This window comes from Physella acuta, unplaced genomic scaffold (assembly GCF_028476545.2).
Source record: "Physella acuta isolate Inbredline_101_S28 unplaced genomic scaffold, ASM2847654v3 ptg000533l, whole genome shotgun sequence".
NCBI lineage: Eukaryota > Metazoa > Mollusca > Gastropoda > Physidae > Physella > Physella acuta.
The window spans coordinates 647,487-663,286 of record NW_026732052.1 but is presented as its reverse complement, the minus strand read 5'-3'; the positions used below and the strand labels follow the sequence as shown (position 1 = coordinate 663,286).

At 30.7% G+C, this 15,800-nt stretch overlaps 33 non-coding genes and 3 pseudogenes across 33 annotated transcripts; all 36 read right to left on the bottom strand.

Moving 5' to 3' along the window:
* Nucleotides 1-1,990: 1,990 nt before the first annotated feature.
* On the bottom strand, nt 1,991-2,109 carry LOC131945695 (5S ribosomal RNA). The gene has a single exon (XR_009387531.1). It is a non-coding gene; the product is annotated as a 5S ribosomal RNA (ribosomal RNA).
* A 223-nt stretch (nt 2,110-2,332) lies between these two features.
* Nucleotides 2,333-2,451, bottom strand: LOC131945473 (5S ribosomal RNA). The gene has a single exon (XR_009387315.1). It is a non-coding gene; the product is annotated as a 5S ribosomal RNA (ribosomal RNA).
* A 222-nt stretch (nt 2,452-2,673) lies between these two features.
* LOC131945749 (5S ribosomal RNA) lies at nt 2,674-2,792 on the bottom strand. The gene has a single exon (XR_009387581.1). It is a non-coding gene; the product is annotated as a 5S ribosomal RNA (ribosomal RNA).
* A 224-nt stretch (nt 2,793-3,016) lies between these two features.
* On the bottom strand, nt 3,017-3,135 carry LOC131945472 (5S ribosomal RNA). The gene has a single exon (XR_009387314.1). It is a non-coding gene; the product is annotated as a 5S ribosomal RNA (ribosomal RNA).
* Nucleotides 3,136-3,574: 439 nt separating this feature from the next.
* LOC131945640 (5S ribosomal RNA) lies at nt 3,575-3,693 on the bottom strand. The gene has a single exon (XR_009387478.1). It is a non-coding gene; the product is annotated as a 5S ribosomal RNA (ribosomal RNA).
* Nucleotides 3,694-4,133: 440 nt separating this feature from the next.
* LOC131945639 (5S ribosomal RNA) lies at nt 4,134-4,252 on the bottom strand. The gene has a single exon (XR_009387477.1). It is a non-coding gene; the product is annotated as a 5S ribosomal RNA (ribosomal RNA).
* Nucleotides 4,253-4,474: 222 nt separating this feature from the next.
* On the bottom strand, nt 4,475-4,593 carry LOC131945724 (5S ribosomal RNA). Its single transcript, XR_009387558.1, has one exon. It is a non-coding gene; the product is annotated as a 5S ribosomal RNA (ribosomal RNA).
* Nucleotides 4,594-4,817: 224 nt separating this feature from the next.
* Nucleotides 4,818-4,936, bottom strand: LOC131945471 (5S ribosomal RNA). The gene has a single exon (XR_009387313.1). It is a non-coding gene; the product is annotated as a 5S ribosomal RNA (ribosomal RNA).
* A 223-nt stretch (nt 4,937-5,159) lies between these two features.
* LOC131945700 (5S ribosomal RNA) lies at nt 5,160-5,278 on the bottom strand. The gene has a single exon (XR_009387536.1). It is a non-coding gene; the product is annotated as a 5S ribosomal RNA (ribosomal RNA).
* Nucleotides 5,279-5,715: 437 nt separating this feature from the next.
* On the bottom strand, nt 5,716-5,834 carry LOC131945638 (5S ribosomal RNA). Its single transcript, XR_009387476.1, has one exon. It is a non-coding gene; the product is annotated as a 5S ribosomal RNA (ribosomal RNA).
* A 439-nt stretch (nt 5,835-6,273) lies between these two features.
* LOC131945470 (5S ribosomal RNA) lies at nt 6,274-6,392 on the bottom strand. Its single transcript, XR_009387312.1, has one exon. It is a non-coding gene; the product is annotated as a 5S ribosomal RNA (ribosomal RNA).
* Nucleotides 6,393-6,614: 222 nt separating this feature from the next.
* On the bottom strand, nt 6,615-6,733 carry LOC131945558 (5S ribosomal RNA). The gene has a single exon (XR_009387397.1). It is a non-coding gene; the product is annotated as a 5S ribosomal RNA (ribosomal RNA).
* Nucleotides 6,734-6,957: 224 nt separating this feature from the next.
* LOC131945550 (5S ribosomal RNA) lies at nt 6,958-7,076 on the bottom strand. Its single transcript, XR_009387390.1, has one exon. It is a non-coding gene; the product is annotated as a 5S ribosomal RNA (ribosomal RNA).
* Nucleotides 7,077-7,300: 224 nt separating this feature from the next.
* On the bottom strand, nt 7,301-7,419 carry LOC131945637 (5S ribosomal RNA). The gene has a single exon (XR_009387475.1). It is a non-coding gene; the product is annotated as a 5S ribosomal RNA (ribosomal RNA).
* A 218-nt stretch (nt 7,420-7,637) lies between these two features.
* On the bottom strand, nt 7,638-7,756 carry LOC131945636 (5S ribosomal RNA). Its single transcript, XR_009387474.1, has one exon. It is a non-coding gene; the product is annotated as a 5S ribosomal RNA (ribosomal RNA).
* A 219-nt stretch (nt 7,757-7,975) lies between these two features.
* LOC131945469 (5S ribosomal RNA) lies at nt 7,976-8,094 on the bottom strand. Its single transcript, XR_009387311.1, has one exon. It is a non-coding gene; the product is annotated as a 5S ribosomal RNA (ribosomal RNA).
* Nucleotides 8,095-8,313: 219 nt separating this feature from the next.
* LOC131945468 (5S ribosomal RNA) lies at nt 8,314-8,432 on the bottom strand. Its single transcript, XR_009387310.1, has one exon. It is a non-coding gene; the product is annotated as a 5S ribosomal RNA (ribosomal RNA).
* Nucleotides 8,433-8,654: 222 nt separating this feature from the next.
* Nucleotides 8,655-8,773, bottom strand: LOC131945746 (5S ribosomal RNA). The gene has a single exon (XR_009387578.1). It is a non-coding gene; the product is annotated as a 5S ribosomal RNA (ribosomal RNA).
* A 223-nt stretch (nt 8,774-8,996) lies between these two features.
* LOC131945285 (uncharacterized) lies at nt 8,997-9,115 on the bottom strand (annotated as a pseudogene).
* Nucleotides 9,116-9,334: 219 nt separating this feature from the next.
* On the bottom strand, nt 9,335-9,453 carry LOC131945467 (5S ribosomal RNA). The gene has a single exon (XR_009387309.1). It is a non-coding gene; the product is annotated as a 5S ribosomal RNA (ribosomal RNA).
* A 224-nt stretch (nt 9,454-9,677) lies between these two features.
* On the bottom strand, nt 9,678-9,796 carry LOC131945651 (5S ribosomal RNA). The gene has a single exon (XR_009387489.1). It is a non-coding gene; the product is annotated as a 5S ribosomal RNA (ribosomal RNA).
* Nucleotides 9,797-10,021: 225 nt separating this feature from the next.
* On the bottom strand, nt 10,022-10,140 carry LOC131945780 (5S ribosomal RNA). The gene has a single exon (XR_009387610.1). It is a non-coding gene; the product is annotated as a 5S ribosomal RNA (ribosomal RNA).
* A 218-nt stretch (nt 10,141-10,358) lies between these two features.
* Nucleotides 10,359-10,477, bottom strand: LOC131945466 (5S ribosomal RNA). The gene has a single exon (XR_009387308.1). It is a non-coding gene; the product is annotated as a 5S ribosomal RNA (ribosomal RNA).
* A 223-nt stretch (nt 10,478-10,700) lies between these two features.
* Nucleotides 10,701-10,819, bottom strand: LOC131945275 (uncharacterized; annotated as a pseudogene).
* Nucleotides 10,820-11,042: 223 nt separating this feature from the next.
* LOC131945538 (5S ribosomal RNA) lies at nt 11,043-11,161 on the bottom strand. Its single transcript, XR_009387378.1, has one exon. It is a non-coding gene; the product is annotated as a 5S ribosomal RNA (ribosomal RNA).
* Nucleotides 11,162-11,385: 224 nt separating this feature from the next.
* On the bottom strand, nt 11,386-11,504 carry LOC131945549 (5S ribosomal RNA). Its single transcript, XR_009387389.1, has one exon. It is a non-coding gene; the product is annotated as a 5S ribosomal RNA (ribosomal RNA).
* Nucleotides 11,505-11,728: 224 nt separating this feature from the next.
* On the bottom strand, nt 11,729-11,847 carry LOC131945465 (5S ribosomal RNA). The gene has a single exon (XR_009387307.1). It is a non-coding gene; the product is annotated as a 5S ribosomal RNA (ribosomal RNA).
* A 225-nt stretch (nt 11,848-12,072) lies between these two features.
* LOC131945464 (5S ribosomal RNA) lies at nt 12,073-12,191 on the bottom strand. Its single transcript, XR_009387306.1, has one exon. It is a non-coding gene; the product is annotated as a 5S ribosomal RNA (ribosomal RNA).
* Nucleotides 12,192-12,414: 223 nt separating this feature from the next.
* LOC131945559 (5S ribosomal RNA) lies at nt 12,415-12,533 on the bottom strand. Its single transcript, XR_009387398.1, has one exon. It is a non-coding gene; the product is annotated as a 5S ribosomal RNA (ribosomal RNA).
* A 254-nt stretch (nt 12,534-12,787) lies between these two features.
* On the bottom strand, nt 12,788-12,906 carry LOC131945557 (5S ribosomal RNA). The gene has a single exon (XR_009387396.1). It is a non-coding gene; the product is annotated as a 5S ribosomal RNA (ribosomal RNA).
* Nucleotides 12,907-13,128: 222 nt separating this feature from the next.
* LOC131945537 (5S ribosomal RNA) lies at nt 13,129-13,247 on the bottom strand. Its single transcript, XR_009387377.1, has one exon. It is a non-coding gene; the product is annotated as a 5S ribosomal RNA (ribosomal RNA).
* Nucleotides 13,248-13,465: 218 nt separating this feature from the next.
* Nucleotides 13,466-13,584, bottom strand: LOC131945284 (uncharacterized; annotated as a pseudogene).
* Nucleotides 13,585-13,802: 218 nt separating this feature from the next.
* On the bottom strand, nt 13,803-13,921 carry LOC131945462 (5S ribosomal RNA). Its single transcript, XR_009387304.1, has one exon. It is a non-coding gene; the product is annotated as a 5S ribosomal RNA (ribosomal RNA).
* Nucleotides 13,922-14,898: 977 nt separating this feature from the next.
* LOC131945580 (5S ribosomal RNA) lies at nt 14,899-15,017 on the bottom strand. Its single transcript, XR_009387419.1, has one exon. It is a non-coding gene; the product is annotated as a 5S ribosomal RNA (ribosomal RNA).
* A 219-nt stretch (nt 15,018-15,236) lies between these two features.
* On the bottom strand, nt 15,237-15,355 carry LOC131945556 (5S ribosomal RNA). The gene has a single exon (XR_009387395.1). It is a non-coding gene; the product is annotated as a 5S ribosomal RNA (ribosomal RNA).
* A 220-nt stretch (nt 15,356-15,575) lies between these two features.
* Nucleotides 15,576-15,694, bottom strand: LOC131945515 (5S ribosomal RNA). The gene has a single exon (XR_009387355.1). It is a non-coding gene; the product is annotated as a 5S ribosomal RNA (ribosomal RNA).
* Nucleotides 15,695-15,800: the final 106 nt, after the last annotated feature.

Here is a 15,800-nt window from a genome sequence, read left to right as displayed (position 1 = left end):
TAATCGCAGTGTTCGGCGTGGTCGAGTCGGTAAAGCTCCAGTGGCGTAGCTAGAAGAGGGCGGGTGGGACGGCAACCCCGGGCGCCGAACCCATAGGGGCGCCAAACGGGGTAGAAAAATTCATTTAAAAGCCCTTTTTAGTTTTAAGCCTAAGCTAAAGTATTGAATTATACAATGTCAAAATTACGAAAGGCTTTACACACCGATTTAACTGTAAATTATTTTCAAGTGGAGGACCGGCTTTAGTTTATATTATTTTGCAACTTTAATGCTTGAAAGCATTATAACAAGCTAGTTACTTTTGATGGTGTTTGTAAAAAGATAATGATGAAAAACTAAAAATGTCATAAAGGTGAACTCTAGTGGCGGGTGTACAGGGCAAACCATTATTAAAAGAGGTAGGGGTGACAGAACAGATCAAACTATTGTTAAAGTTGGGATGACAGGATTTATTTTGAGTGTTTTAGAAACAACTCAGATAATCAAAATCGACTACCCCGTTATAGAATACTTATGAATGACGTAACTGATGTTACGTAACCTGTGTACTTTTTACGACATTCACGACTCTGAACAGTGAACAGTCTACGAAAGGGACAGAGAGAGAGAGAGACAGAGACAGAGAGAGAGGGGGGAAGGGAGGGGTGTTTTGTTCTTGTTGGCACAGTTGTTCAGTAAATATGGAATCTTCTGAAAAGAGGGTGTTAGGCTACGGCAAGTAGTAGGCCTAAACTATTAGGTTGTTTAGTAAAACATCCTTCGGTAATTGAAAGCCAACTATTACATATTATTAACCAAACCCAAATCCAAGTTATAAGAAAACTAAAACTCTAATCCTTGCCCAATTTACTGTAGGTGATAATACGAAGATTCTTTCATTATAACACACCTCTTATAGGATGAGTCTATTAGTTTGATACCAATATTAAGACAATTTTTTAAAAGTGCGCGTAACTAACAATCGATTAATAAAAAGTAGGGGTGACAGAACCGATCAAACCATTGTGAAAAAAGGGATGACAGGACTTAATTCTTGAGTGTTTTAGAAACACAACTCACAAATTCAAAACAGACTACCCCGTTACATAACACTTTATAAAGACATAACTGATGTTACGTAACCTGTGACCTTGTTACGTCATCCACGACTCCGATGTTTAGCTGTCGGCATTATAAAAGTGTGAACACTGTTCATGAACGAGAAAGAAGGGCGGAGTGGGGTGGGGGGGGGGTTGATATTGTTGTGTTTGGCTCAACTTTTAAAGAAATGTGGAATCTTCTGAAAAGGGGTGTAAGCCTACGGAAAGTAGTAGACCTAAGCTATTAGGTTGTTTATTAAACATACATCGGTAATTGGAAGCCAACCATTATATATTATTAATCAAACCCAAATCCAAGTTATACCATAGCCCTAACCCTAATCCTTGCCCAAATTACTGTAGGTAATAATACTATGTTTCCTTTATTATAACACACCTTTTATAGGAAGAGTCTATTAGTAGGGGTGTCAGAACCTATCAAACCATTGTAAAAAAAAGAGATGACAGGACTTAATTTTGAGTGTTTAATAAATACAACCCACAAAGTCGAGACCAGCTTATGCCTGGTTACATAACATTTTTGAATGATGTAACTGATGTTACATAACCTGTGATCTTGTTACGTCATTTATAACATGGCATTGTCACGCTAAAAAAAAGTCAACAGTATATTTTGATGCGACAATGAAGGGTGTGGGAGTGGGAAGGGGAGTTTAACTTTATCATCACTGGTCAATAATGCAATATTAATCGAAACTTCTGAAATATAGGTTTCAACTGCTTAAAAGGAAACTATTTATTGTTTATTTATTGAAAGAAATAGGGGTGTCAAAACAGATCAAACCATTGTGAAATAAAAATTAATATTCGTTGATAAAAATAACTCAAGGCCTATTTTAACAAAAAAATAAAATTAAAAAAAAATAAATAAATAAATAAAAGTAAAATTCAATCTACTGCACGTGGTGTTCCCAAGCGGTCACCCATCTAAGTACTAACCACGCCAGACGTTGCTTGACTTCGGTGATCGGACGAGAACCGGTATCTTCAACGTTGTATGGCCGTAGATATACAATTACAAAAAAGTAGCATTTTATACTGATGTGTACATGAAATATTTGACATAAGCAACACACACTAATAAAAACTAATATTCGTTGATAAAAATAACTCAAGAAAAAAACTTTCAACCATCGTCTTTTTTTATTTGAGAAAAAATAAACAATATATTTTTAAAAAAAATGGAAAATTTAAAAACATATTTTTAAAATAAACATAAAACTAAAAAATTCAATCTACAGCACGTGGTGTTCCCAAGCGGTCACCCATCTAAGTACTAACCACGCCAGACGTTGCTTGACTTCGGTGATCGGACGAGAACCGGTATCTTCAACGTTGTATGGCCGTAGATATACAATTACAAAAAAGTAGCATTTTATACTGATGTGTACATGAAATATTTGACATATGCAACACACACTAATAAAAACTAATATTCGTTGATAAAAATAACTCAAGAAAAAACTTTCAACCATCGTCTTTTTTTATTTGAGAAAAAATAAACAATATATTTTTAAAAAAAATGGAAAATTTAAAAACATATTTTTAAAATAAACATAAAACTAAAAAATGCAATCTACAGCACGTGGTGTTCCCAAGCGGTCACCCATCTAAGTACTAACCACCCCAGACGTTGCTTGACTTCGGTGATCGGACGAGAACCGGTATCTTCAACGTTGTATGGCCGTAGATATACAATTACAAAAAAGTAGCATTTTATACTGATGTGTACATGAAATATTTGACATATGCAACACACACTAATAAAAACTAATATTCGTTGATAAAAATAACTGAAGAAAAAAACTTTCAACCATCGTCTTTTTTTATTTGAGAAAAAATAAACAATATATTTTTTAAAAAAAACGGAAAATTTAAAAACATATTTTTAAAATAAACATAAAACTTAAAAATTCAATCTACAGCACGTGGTGTTCCCAAGCGGTCACCCATCTAAGTACTAACCACGCCAGACGTTGCTTGACTTCGGTGATCGGACGAGAACCGGTATCTTCAACGTTGTATGGCCGTAGATATACAATTACAAAAAAGTAGCATTTTATACTGATGTGTACATGAAATATTTGACATATGCAACACACACTAATAAAAACTAATATTCGTTGATAAAAATAACTCAAGAAAAAAACTTTCAACCATCGTCTTTTTTTATTTGAGAAAAAATAAAAAAACATAATTTAAAAAAAAATTAAATTAAAACATTCAATCTACAGCACGTGGTGTTCCCAAGCGGACAATTACAAAAAAGTAGCATTTTATACTGATGTGTACATGAAATATTTGACATAAGCAACACACACTAATAAAAACTAATATTCGTTGATAAAAAGATCTCCTGAAAAAGATTTTCAACCATCAACTTTTTTTATTTGAGACAAAATAAAATATATTTTTTTTAAAGTAAAATTAAAAAAAAAAACAATAATTTAAAAAAAAATTAAATAAAAAAATTCAATCTACAGCACGTGGTGTTCCCAAGCGGTCACCCATCTAAGTACTAACCACGCCAGACGTTGCTTGACTTCGGTGATCGGACGAGAACCGGTATCTTCAACGTTGTATGGCCGTAGCTATACAATTACAAAAAAGTAGCATTTTATACTGATGTGTACATGAAATATTTGACATAAGCAACACACACTAATAAAAACTAATATTCGTTGATAAAAATAACTCAAGACAAAACGTTCAACCATCGTCTTTTTTTATTTGAGAAAAAATAAAAAAACATAATTTAAAAAAAAAATTAAATTAAAAAATTCAATCTACAGCACGTGGTGTTCCCAAGCGGATAATTACAAAAAAGTAGCATTTTATACTGATGTGTACATGAAATATTTGACATAAGCAACACACACTAATAAAAACTAATATTCGTTGATAAAAAGAACTCCTGAAAAATTTTTTCAACCAACAACTTTTTTTATTTGAGAAAAAATAAAATATATTTTTTTTAAAGTAAAATTAAAAAAAAAACAATAATTTTAAAAAAAAAATTAAATTAAAAAATGTAATCTACAGCACGTGGTGTTCCCAAGCGGTCACCCATCTAAGTACTAACCACGCCAGACGTTGCTTGACTTCGGTGATCGGACGAGAACCGGTATCTTCAACGTTGTATGGCCGTAGCTATACAATTACAAAAAAGTAGCATTTTATACTGATGTGTGCATGAAATATTTGACATAAGCAACACACACTAATAAAAACTAATATTCGTTGATAAAAATAACTCAAGAAAAAACTTTCAACCATCGTCTTTTTTTATTTGAGAAAAAATAAACAATATATTTTTTTTTAAAAGTAATTTAAAAAAAACATAATTTAAAAAAAAAAATTAATTTAAAAATTTCAATCTACAGCACGTGGTGTTCCCAAGCGGTCACCCATCTAAGTACTAACCACGCCAGACGTTGCTTGACTTCGGTGATCGGACGAGAACCGGTATCTTCAACGTTGTATGGCGGTAGATATACAATTACAAAAAAGTAGCATTTTATACTGATGTGTACATGAAATATTTGACATAAGCAACACACACTAATAAAAACTAATATTCGTTGATAAAAATAACTCAAGAAAAAAACTTTCAACCATCGTCTTTTTTTATTTGAGAAAAAATAAACAATATATTTTTAAAAAAAAATGGAAAATTTAAAAACATATTTTTAAAATAAATATAAAACTAAAAAATTCAATCTACAGCACGTGGTGTTCCCAAGCGGTCACCCATCTAAGTACTAACCACGCCAGACGTTGCTTGACTTCGGTGATCGGACGAGAACCGGTATCTTCAACGTTGTATGGCCGTAGATATACAATTACAAAAAAGTAGCATTTTATACTGATGTGTACATGAAATATTTGACATATGCAACACACACTAATAAAAACTAATATTCGTTGATAAAAATAACTCAAGAAAAAAACTTTCAACCATCGTCTTTTTTTATTTGAGAAAAAATAAACAATATATTTAAAAAAAAAAACGGAAAATTTAAAAACATATTTTTAAATAAACATAAAACTAAAAAATTCAATGTACAGCACGTGGTGTTCCCAAGCGGTCACCCATCTAAGTACTAACCACGCCAGACGTTGCTTGACTTCGGTGATCGGACGAGAACCGGTATCTTCAACGTTGTATGGCCGTAGATATACAATTACAAAAAAGTAGCATTTTATACTGATGTGTACATGAAATATTTGACATATGCAACACACACTAATAAAAACTAATATTCGTTGATAAAAATAACTCAAGAAAAAAACTTTCAACCATCGTCTTTTTTTATTTGAGAAAAAATAAAAAAACATAATTTTAAAAAAAATTAAATTAAAAAATTCAATCTACAGCACGTGGTGTTCCCAAGCGGACAATTGCAAAAAAGTAGCATTTTATACTGATGTGTACATGAAATATTTGACATAAGCAACACACACTAATAAAAACTAATATTCGTTGATAAAAAGAACTCCTGAAAAAGATTTTCAACCATCAACTTTTTTTATTTGAGACAAAATAAAATATATTTTTTTTAAAGTAAAATTAAAAAAAAACAATAATTTAAAAAAAAATTAAATAAAAAAATTCAATCTACAGCACGTGGTGTTCCCAAGCGGTCACCCATCTAAGTACTAACCACGCCAGACGTTGCTTGACTTCGGTGATCGGACGAGAACCGGTATCTTCAACGTTGTATGGCCGTAGCTATACAATTACAAAAAAGTAGCATTTTATACTGATGTGTACATGAAATATTTGACATAAGCAACACACACTAATAAAAACTAATATTCGTTGATAAAAATAACTCAAGACAAAACTTTCAACCATCGTCTTTTTTTATTTGAGAAAAAATAAAAAAACATAATTTAAAAAAAAAATTAAATTAAAAAATTCAATCTACAGCACGTGGTGTTCCCAAGCGGATAATTACAAAAAAGTAGCATTTTATACTGATGTGTACATGAAATATTTGACATAAGCAACACACACTAATAAAAACTAATATTCGTTGATAAAAAGAACTCCTGAAAAAAATTTTCAACCAACAACTTTTTTTATTTGAGAAAAAATAAAATATATTTTTTTTAAAGTAAAATTAAAAAAAAAACAATAATTTAAAAAAAAAATTAAATTAAAAAATTTAATCTACAGCACGTGGTGTTCCCAAGCGGTCACCCATCTAAGTACTAACCACGCCAGACGTTGCTTGACTTCGGTGATCGGACGAGAACCGGTATCTTCAACGTTGTATGGCCGTAGATATACAATTTCAAAAAAGTAGCATTTTATACTGATGTGTACATGAAATATTTGACATATGCAACACACACTAATAAAAACTAATATTCGTTGATAAAAATAACTCAAGAAAAAACTTTCAACCATCGTCTTTTTTTATTTGAGAAAAAATAAACAATATATTTAAAAAAAAAACGGAAAATTTAAAAACATATTTTTAAAATAAACATAAAACTAAAAAATTCAATCTACAGCACGTGGTGTTCCCAAGCGGTCACCCATCTAAGTACTAACCACGCCAGACGTTGCTTGACTTCGGTGATCCGACGAGAACCGGTATCTTCAACGTTGTATGGCCGTAGATATACAATTACAAAAAAGTAGCATTTTATACTGATGTGTACATGAAATATTTGACATAAGCAACACACACTAATAAAAACTAATATTCGTTGATAAAAATAACTCAAGAAAAAAACTTTCAACCATCGTCTTTTTTTATTTGAGAAAAAATAAACAATATATTTAAAAAAAAAATGGAAAATTTAAAAATATATTTTTAAAATAAACATAAAACTAAAAAAAATCAATCTACAGCACGTGGTGTTCCCAAGCGGTCACCCATCCAAGTACTAACCACGCCAGACGTTGCTTGACTTCGGTGATCGGACGAGAACCGGTATCTTCAACGTTGTATGGCCGTAGCTATACAATAACAAAAAAGTAGCATTTTATACTGATGTGTACATGAAATATTTGACATAAGCAACACACACTAATAAAAACTAATATTCGTTGATAAAAATAACTCAAGAAAAAAACTTTCAACCATCGTCTTTTTTTATTTGAGAAAAAATAAACAATATATTTTAAAAAAAAATGGAAAATTTAAAAATATATTTTTAAAATAAACATAAAACTAAAAAAATTCAATCTACAGCACGTGGTGTTCCCAAGCGGTCACCCATCTAAGTACTAACCACGCCAGACGTTGCTTGACTTCGGTGATCGGACGAGAACCGGTATCTTCAACGTTGTATGGCCGTAGCTATACAATTACAAAAAAGTAGCATTTTATACTGTGTACATGAAATATTTGACATAAGCAACACACACTAATAAAAACTAATATTCGTTGATAAAAATAACTCAAGAAAAAACTTTCAACCATCGTCTTTTTTTATTTGAGAAAAAATAAACAATATATTTTATTTAAAGTAATATTAAAAAAACATATTTTTAAAGAAAAAATTAAAACTAAAAAATTCAATCTACAGCACGTGGTGTTCCCAAGCGGTCACCCATCTAAGTACTAACCACGCCAGACGTTGCTTGACTTCGGTGATCGGACGAGAACCGGTATCTTCAACGTTGTATGGCCGTAGCTATACTATTACAAAAAAGTAGCATTTTATACTGATGTGTACATGAAATATTTGACATAAGCAACACACACTAATAAAAACTAATATTCGTTGATAAAAATAACTCAAGAAAATATTTCAACCATCGTCTTTTTTTATTTGAGAAAAAATAAACAATATATTTTTTTTTAAAGTAATATTAAAAAAACATAATTTTAAAAAAAAATTAAATTAAAAATTTCAATCTACAGCACGTGGTGTTCCCAAGCGGTCACCCATCTAAGTACTAACCACGCCAGACGTTGCTTGACTTCGGTGATCGGACGAGAACCGGTATCTTCAACGTTGTATGGCCGTAGATATACAATTACAAAAAAGTAGCATTTTATACTGATGTGTACATGAAATATTTGACATAAGCAACACACACTAATAAAAACTATTATTCGTTGATAAAAATAACAAAAGAAAAAAACTTTCAACCATCGTCTTTTTTTATTTGAGAAAAAATAAACAATATATTTTTTTAAAGTAATATTAAAAAAACATAATTTTAAAAAAAAATTAAATTAAAAATTTCAATCTACAGCACGTGGTGTTCCCAAGCGGTCACCCATCTAAGTACTAACCACGCCAGACGTTGCTTGACTTCGGTGATCGGACGAGAACCGGTATCTTCAACGTTGTATGGCCGTAGATATACAATTACAAAAAAGTAGCATTTTATACTGATGTGTACATGAAATATTTGACATAAGCAACACACACTAATAAAAACTATTATTCGTTGATAAAAATAACAAAAGAAAAAAACTTTCAACCATCGTCTTTTTTTATTTGAGAAAAAATAAACAATATATTTTTAAAAAAAACAGAACATTTAAAAACATATTTTTAAAATAAACATAAAATTAAAAATTCAATCTACAGCACGTGGTGTTCCCAAGCGGTCACCCATCTAAGTACTAGCCACGCCAGACGTTGCTTGACTTCGGTGATCGGACGAGAACCGGTATCTTCAACGTTTTATGGCCGTAGATATACAATTACAAAAAAGTAGCATTTTATACTGATGTGTACATGAAATATTTGACATAAGCAACACACACTAATAAAAACTAATATTCGTTGATAAAAATAACTCAAGAAAAAAACTTTCAACCATCGTCTTTTTTTATTTGAGAAAAAATAAACAATATATTTTTAAAAAAAACGGAAAATTTAAAAACATATTTTTAAAATAAACATAAAACTAAAAAATTCAATCTACAGCACGTGGTGTTCCCAAGCGGTCACACATCTAAGTGCTAACCACGCCAGACGTTGCTTGACTTCGGTGATCGGACGAGAACCGGTATCTTCAACATTGTATGGCCGTAGATATACAATTACAAAAAAGTAGCATTTTATACTGATGTGTACATGAAATATTTGACATAAGCAACACACACTAATAAAAACTAATATTCGTTGATAAAAATAACTCAAGAAAATATTTCAACCATCGTCTTTTTTTATTTGAGAAAAAATAAACAATATATTTTTTTTTAAAGTAATATTAAAAAAACATAATTTTAAAAAAAAATTAAATTAAAAATTTCAATCTACAGCACGTGGTGTTCCCAAGCGGTCACCCATCTAAGTACTAACCACGCCAGACGTTGCTTGACTTCGGTGATCGGACGAGAACCGGTATCTTCAACGTTGTATGGCCGTAGATATACAATTACAAAAAAGTAGCATTTTATACTGATGTGTACATGAAATATTTGACATAAGCAACACACACTAATAAAAACTATTATTCGTTGATAAAAATAACAAAAGAAAAAAACTTTCAACCATCGTCTTTTTTTATTTGAGAAAAAATAAACAATATATTTTAAAAAAAAAATGGAAAATTTAAAAACTTATTTTTAAAATAAACATAAAACTAAAAAATTCAATCTACAGCACGTGGTGTTCCCAAGCGGTCACCCATCTAAGTACTAACCACGCCAGACGTTGCTTGACTTCGGTGATCGGACGAGAACCGGTATCTTCAACGTTGTATGGCCGTATATATACAATTACAAAAAAGTAGCATTTTATACTGATGTGTACATGAAATATTTGACATAAGCAACACACACTAATAAAAACTAATATTCGTTGATAAAAATAACTCAAGAAAAAAACTTTCAACCATCGTCTTTTTTTATTTGAGAAAAAATAAACAATATATTTTTTAAAAAAAATGGAAAATTTAAAAATATATTTTTAAAATAAACATAAAACTAAAAAAATTCAATCTACAGCACGTGGTGTTCCCAAGCGGTCACCCATCTAAGCACTAACCACGCCAGACGTTGCTTGACTTCGGTGATCGGACGAGAACCGGTATCTTCAACGTTGTATGGCCGTAGCTATACAATTACAAAAAAGTAGCATTTTATACTGATGTGTACATGAAATATTTGACATAAGCAACACACACTAATAAAAACTAATATTCGTTGATAAAAATAACTCAAAAAAAAACTTTCAACCATCGTCTTTTTTTATTTGAGAAAAAATAAACAATATATTTTATTTAAAGTAATATTAAAAAAACATAATTTTAAAAAAAATTAAATTAGAAATTTCAATCTACAGCACGTGGTGTTCCCAAGCGGTCACCCATCTAAGTACTAACCACGCCAGACGTTGCTTGACTTCGGTGATCGGACGAGAACCGGTATCTTCAACGTTGTATGGCCGTAGATATACAATTACAAAAAAGTAGCATTTTATACTGATGTGTACATGAAATATTTGACATAAGCAACACACACTAATAAAAACTAATATTCGTTGATAAAAATAACTCAAGAAAAAAACTTTCAACCATCGTCTTTTTTTATTTGAGAAAAAATAAACAATATATTTTTAAAAAAAATGGAAAATTTAAAAACATATTTTTAAAATAAACATAAAACTAAAAAATGCAATCTACAGCACGTGGTGTTCCCAAGCGGTCACCCATCTAAGTACTAACCACGCCAGACGTTGCTTGACTTCTTTGATCGGACGAGAACCGGTATCTTCAACGTTGTATGGCCGTAGATATACAATTACAAAAAAGTAGCATTTTTTACTGATGTGTACATGAAATATTTGACATATGCAACACACACTAATAAAAACTAATATTCCTTGATAAAAATAACTCAAGAAAAAAACTTGCAACCATCGTCTTTTTTTATTTGAGAAAAAATAAACAATATATTTTAAAAAAAAATGGAAAATTTAAAAACATATTTTTAAAATAAACATAAAACTAAAAAATGCAATCTACAGCACGTGGTGTTCCCAAGCGGTCACCCATCTAAGTACTTACCACGCCAGACGTTGCTTGACTTCGGTGATCGGACGAGAACCGGTATCTTCAACGTTGTATGGCCGTAGATATACAATTTCAAAAAAGTAGCATTTTATACTGATGTGTACATGAAATATTTGACATATGCAACACACACTAATAAAAACTAATATTCGTTGATAAAAATAACTCAAGAAAAAACTTTCAACCATCGTCTTTTTTTATTTGAGAAAAAATAAACAATATATTTAAAAAAAAAAATGGAAAATTTAAAAATATATTTTTAAAATAAACATAAAACTAAAAAAAATCAATCTACAGCACGTGGTGTTCCCAAGCGGTCACCCATCCAAGTACTAACCACGCCAGACGTTGCTTGACTTCGGTGATCGGACGAGAACCGGTATCTTCAACGTTGTATGGCCGTAGCTATACAATAACAAAAAAGTAGCATTTTATACTGATGTGTACATGAAATATTTGACATAAGCAACACACACTAATAAAAACTAATATTCGTTGATAAAAATAACTCAAGAAAAAAACTTTCAACCATCGTCTTTTTTTATTTGAGAAAAAATAAACAATATATTTAAAAAAAAAATGGAAAATTTAAAAATATATTTTTAAAATAAACATAAAACTAAAAAAATTCAATCTACAGCACGTGGTGTTCCCAAGCGGTCACCCATCTAAGTACTAACCACGCCAGACGTTGCTTGACTTCGGTGATCGGACGAGAACCGGTATCTTCAACGTTGTATGGCCGTAGATATACAATTACAAAAAAGTAGCATTTTATACTGATGTGTACATGAAATATTTGACATATGCAACACACACTAATAAAAACTAATATTCGTTGATAAACATAACTCAAGAAAAAAACTTTCAACCATCGTCTTTTTTTATTTGAGAAAAAATAAACAATATATTTAAAAAAAAAAAACGGAAAATTTAAAAACATATTTTTAAAATAAACATAAAACTAAAAAATTCAATCTACAGCACGTGGTGTTCCCAAGCGGTCACCCATCTAAGTACTAACCACGCCAGACGTTGCTTGACTTCGGTGATCGGACGAGAACCGGTATCTTCAACGTTGTATGGCCGTAGATATACAATTACAAAAAAGTAGCATTTTATACTGATGTGTACATGAAATATTTGACATATGCAACACACACTAATAAAAACTAATATTCGTTGATAAAAATAACTCAAGAAAAAAACTTTCAACCATCGTCTTTTTTTATTTGAGAAAAAATAAACAATATATTTTTAAAAAAAACGGAAAATTTAAAAACATATTTTTAAAATAAACATAAAACTAAAAAATTCAATCTACAGCACGTGGTGTTCCCAAGCGGTCACCCATGTAAGTACTAACCACGCCAGACGTTGCTTGACTTCGGTGATCGGACGAGAACCGGTATCTTCAACGTTGTATGGCCGTAGATATACAATTACAAAAAAGTAGCATTTTATACTGATGTGTACATGAAATATTTGACATAAGCAACACACACTAATAAAAACTAATATTCGTTGATAAAAATAACTCAAGAAAAAACTTTCAACCATCGTCTTTTTTTATTTGAGAAAAAATAAACAATATATTTTTAAAAAAAACGGAAAACTTAAAAACATATTTTTAAAAAAAACGGAAAATTTAAAAACATATTTTTAAAATAAACATAAAACTAAAAAATTCAATCTACAGCACGTGGTGTTCACAAGCGGTCACCCATCTAAGTACTAACCACGCCAGACGTTGCTTGACTTCGGTGATCGGACGAGAACCGGTATCTTCAACGTTGTATGGCCGTAGATATACACTTACAAAAAAGTAGCATTTTATACTGATGTGTACATGAAATATTTGACATATGCAACACACACTAATAAAAACTAATATTCGTTGATAAAAGTAACTCAAGAAAAAAACTTTCAACCATCGTCTTTTTTTATTTGAGAAAAAATAAACAATATATTTTTAAAAAAACGGAAAATTTAAAAACATATTTTTAAAATAAACATAAAACTAAAAAAATCAACCTACAGCACGTGGTGTTCCCAAGCGGTCACCCATCTAAGTACTAACCACGCCAGACGTTGCTTGACTTCGGTGATCGGACGAGAACCGGTATCTTCAACGTTGTATGGCCGTAGATATACAATTACAAAAAAGTAGCATTTTATACTGATGTGTACATGAAATATTTGACATAAGCAACACACACTAATAAAAACTAATATTCGTTGATAAAAATAACTCAAGAAAAAAACTTTCAACCATCGTCTTTTTTTATTTGAGAAAAAATAAAAAATATATTTTTTTTTAAAGTAAAATTAAAAAACATAATTTAAAAAAAAATTAATTAAAAAATTCAATCTACAGCACGTGGTGTTCCCAATCGGTCACCGATCTAAGTACTAACCACGCCTGACGTTGCTTGACTTCGGTGATCGGACGAGAACCGGTATCTTCAACGTTGTATGGCCGTAGATATACAATTACAAAAAAGTAGCATTTTATACTGATGTGTACATGAAATATTTGACATAAGCAACACACACTAATAAAAACTAATATTCGTTGATAAAAATAACTCAAGAAAAAAACTTTCAACCATCGTCTTTTTTTATTTGAGAAAAAATAAAATATATATTTTTTTTAAAGTAAAATTAAGAAACATAATTTAAAAAAATATTTAATTAAAAAATTCAATCTACAGCACGTGGTGTTCCCAAGCGGTCACCCATCTAAGTACTAACCACGCCAGACGTTGCTTGACTTCGGTGATCGGACGAGAACCGGTATCTTCAACGTTGTATGGCCGTAGATATACAATTACAAAAAAGTAGCATTTTATACTGATGTGTACATGAAATATTTGACATAAGCAACACACATTAATAATAAAATACTTAAAAAAACTTTTTAAAAAACCACGTTTTTCTTGTGGACTAAAAAGTAGAAAATAACTATTTACATACATTTGATGACAAAAAACGTGGGTACGTTCACCATCAAATTTCCCGACCCATCTGCCCGACCCACGTTTTTTGTTATCAAATGTATGTAAATAGTTATTTTCTACTTTTTAGTCCACAAGAAAAACGTGGTTTTTTAAAAAGTTTTTTTAAGTATTTTATTTTCTCCTTTTTAGTCCGTTGCTACACATGAAAAACGTGGTTTTTAAAAAAGTTTTTTATATAGTTTATTTTCTACTTTATCTAATGACTTGATTAAGTATGAATTGACTAAGTGTTTATAAATACACGGACTAAAAAAATCTTGAGCGACCAGGATTCGAACCTGGGTTGTCGCGGCCACAACGCGAAGTACTAACCACTATACGATCACGGCCAGCGCGCTCACATCGATTGGGGCCGAAGTAACTGTGTCAACAAAGCCTCCAGTCTTGTCGGTATCTTTAGAAATCATGTCCTCAATTTTATGGTCCTTTGGGCGTAATTAAATTAAGCTAATTACGGTCTCTAATTGCTAGTTTTTATGATTGCATCTGAAATTGTTAGGCGAAAGTAGCATGTATGCCAAATTTCAGGTCTCTAGAGCAATCAGAAGTGGGCTAATTTTCGATGTCAATTTTAACAACAAACAAATCCACACATTCACAAACGCGAAGCTGAGTTAAGAAAAACGTGTTAAAAACTAATATTCGTTGATAAAAAGAACTCAAGAAAAAAACTTTCAACCATCGTCTTTTTTTTATTTGAGAAAAAATAAGCAATATATTTTTAAAAAAAACGGAAAATTTAAAAACGTATTTTTAAAATAAACATAAAACTAAAAAATTCAATCTACAGCACGTGGTGTTCCCAAGCAGTCACCCATCTAAGTACTAACCACGCCAGACGTTGCTTGACTTCGGTGATCGGACGAGAACCGGTATCTTCAACGTTGTATGGCCGTAGATATACAATTACAAAAAAGTTGCATTTTATACTGATGTGTACATGAAATATTTGACATAAGCAACACACACTAATAAAAACTAATATTCGTTGATAAAAATAACTCAAGAAAAAAACTTTCAACCATCGTCTTTTTTTATTTGAGAAAAAATAAAATATATTTTTTTTAAAGTAAAATTAAAAAAAAACATAATTTAAAAAAAAATTAAATTAAAAAATTCAATCTACAGCACGTGGTGTTCCCAAGCGGTCACCCATCTAAGTACTAACCACGCCAGACGTTGCTTGACTTCGGTGATCGGACGAGAACCGGTATCTTCAACGTTGTATTGCCGTAGATATACAATTACAAAAAAGTAGCATTTTATACTGATGTGTACATGAAATATTTGACATAAGCAACACACACTAATAAAAACTAATATTCGTTGATAAAAATAACTCAAGAAAAAAACTTTCAACCATCGTCTTTTTTTATTTGAGAAAAAATAAAATATATTTTTTTTAAAGTAAAATTAAAAAAAAACATAATTTAAAAAAAAAATTAAATTAAAAAATTCAATCTACAGCACGTGGTGTTCCCAAGCGGTCACCCATCTTAGTACTAACCACGCCAGACGTTGCTTGACTTCGGTGATCGGACGAGAACCGGTATCTTCAACGTTGTATGGCCGTAGATATACAATTACAAAAAAGTAGCATTTTATACTGATGTGTACATGAAATATTTGACATAAGCAACACACACTAATAAAAACTAATATTCGTTGATAAAAATAACTCAA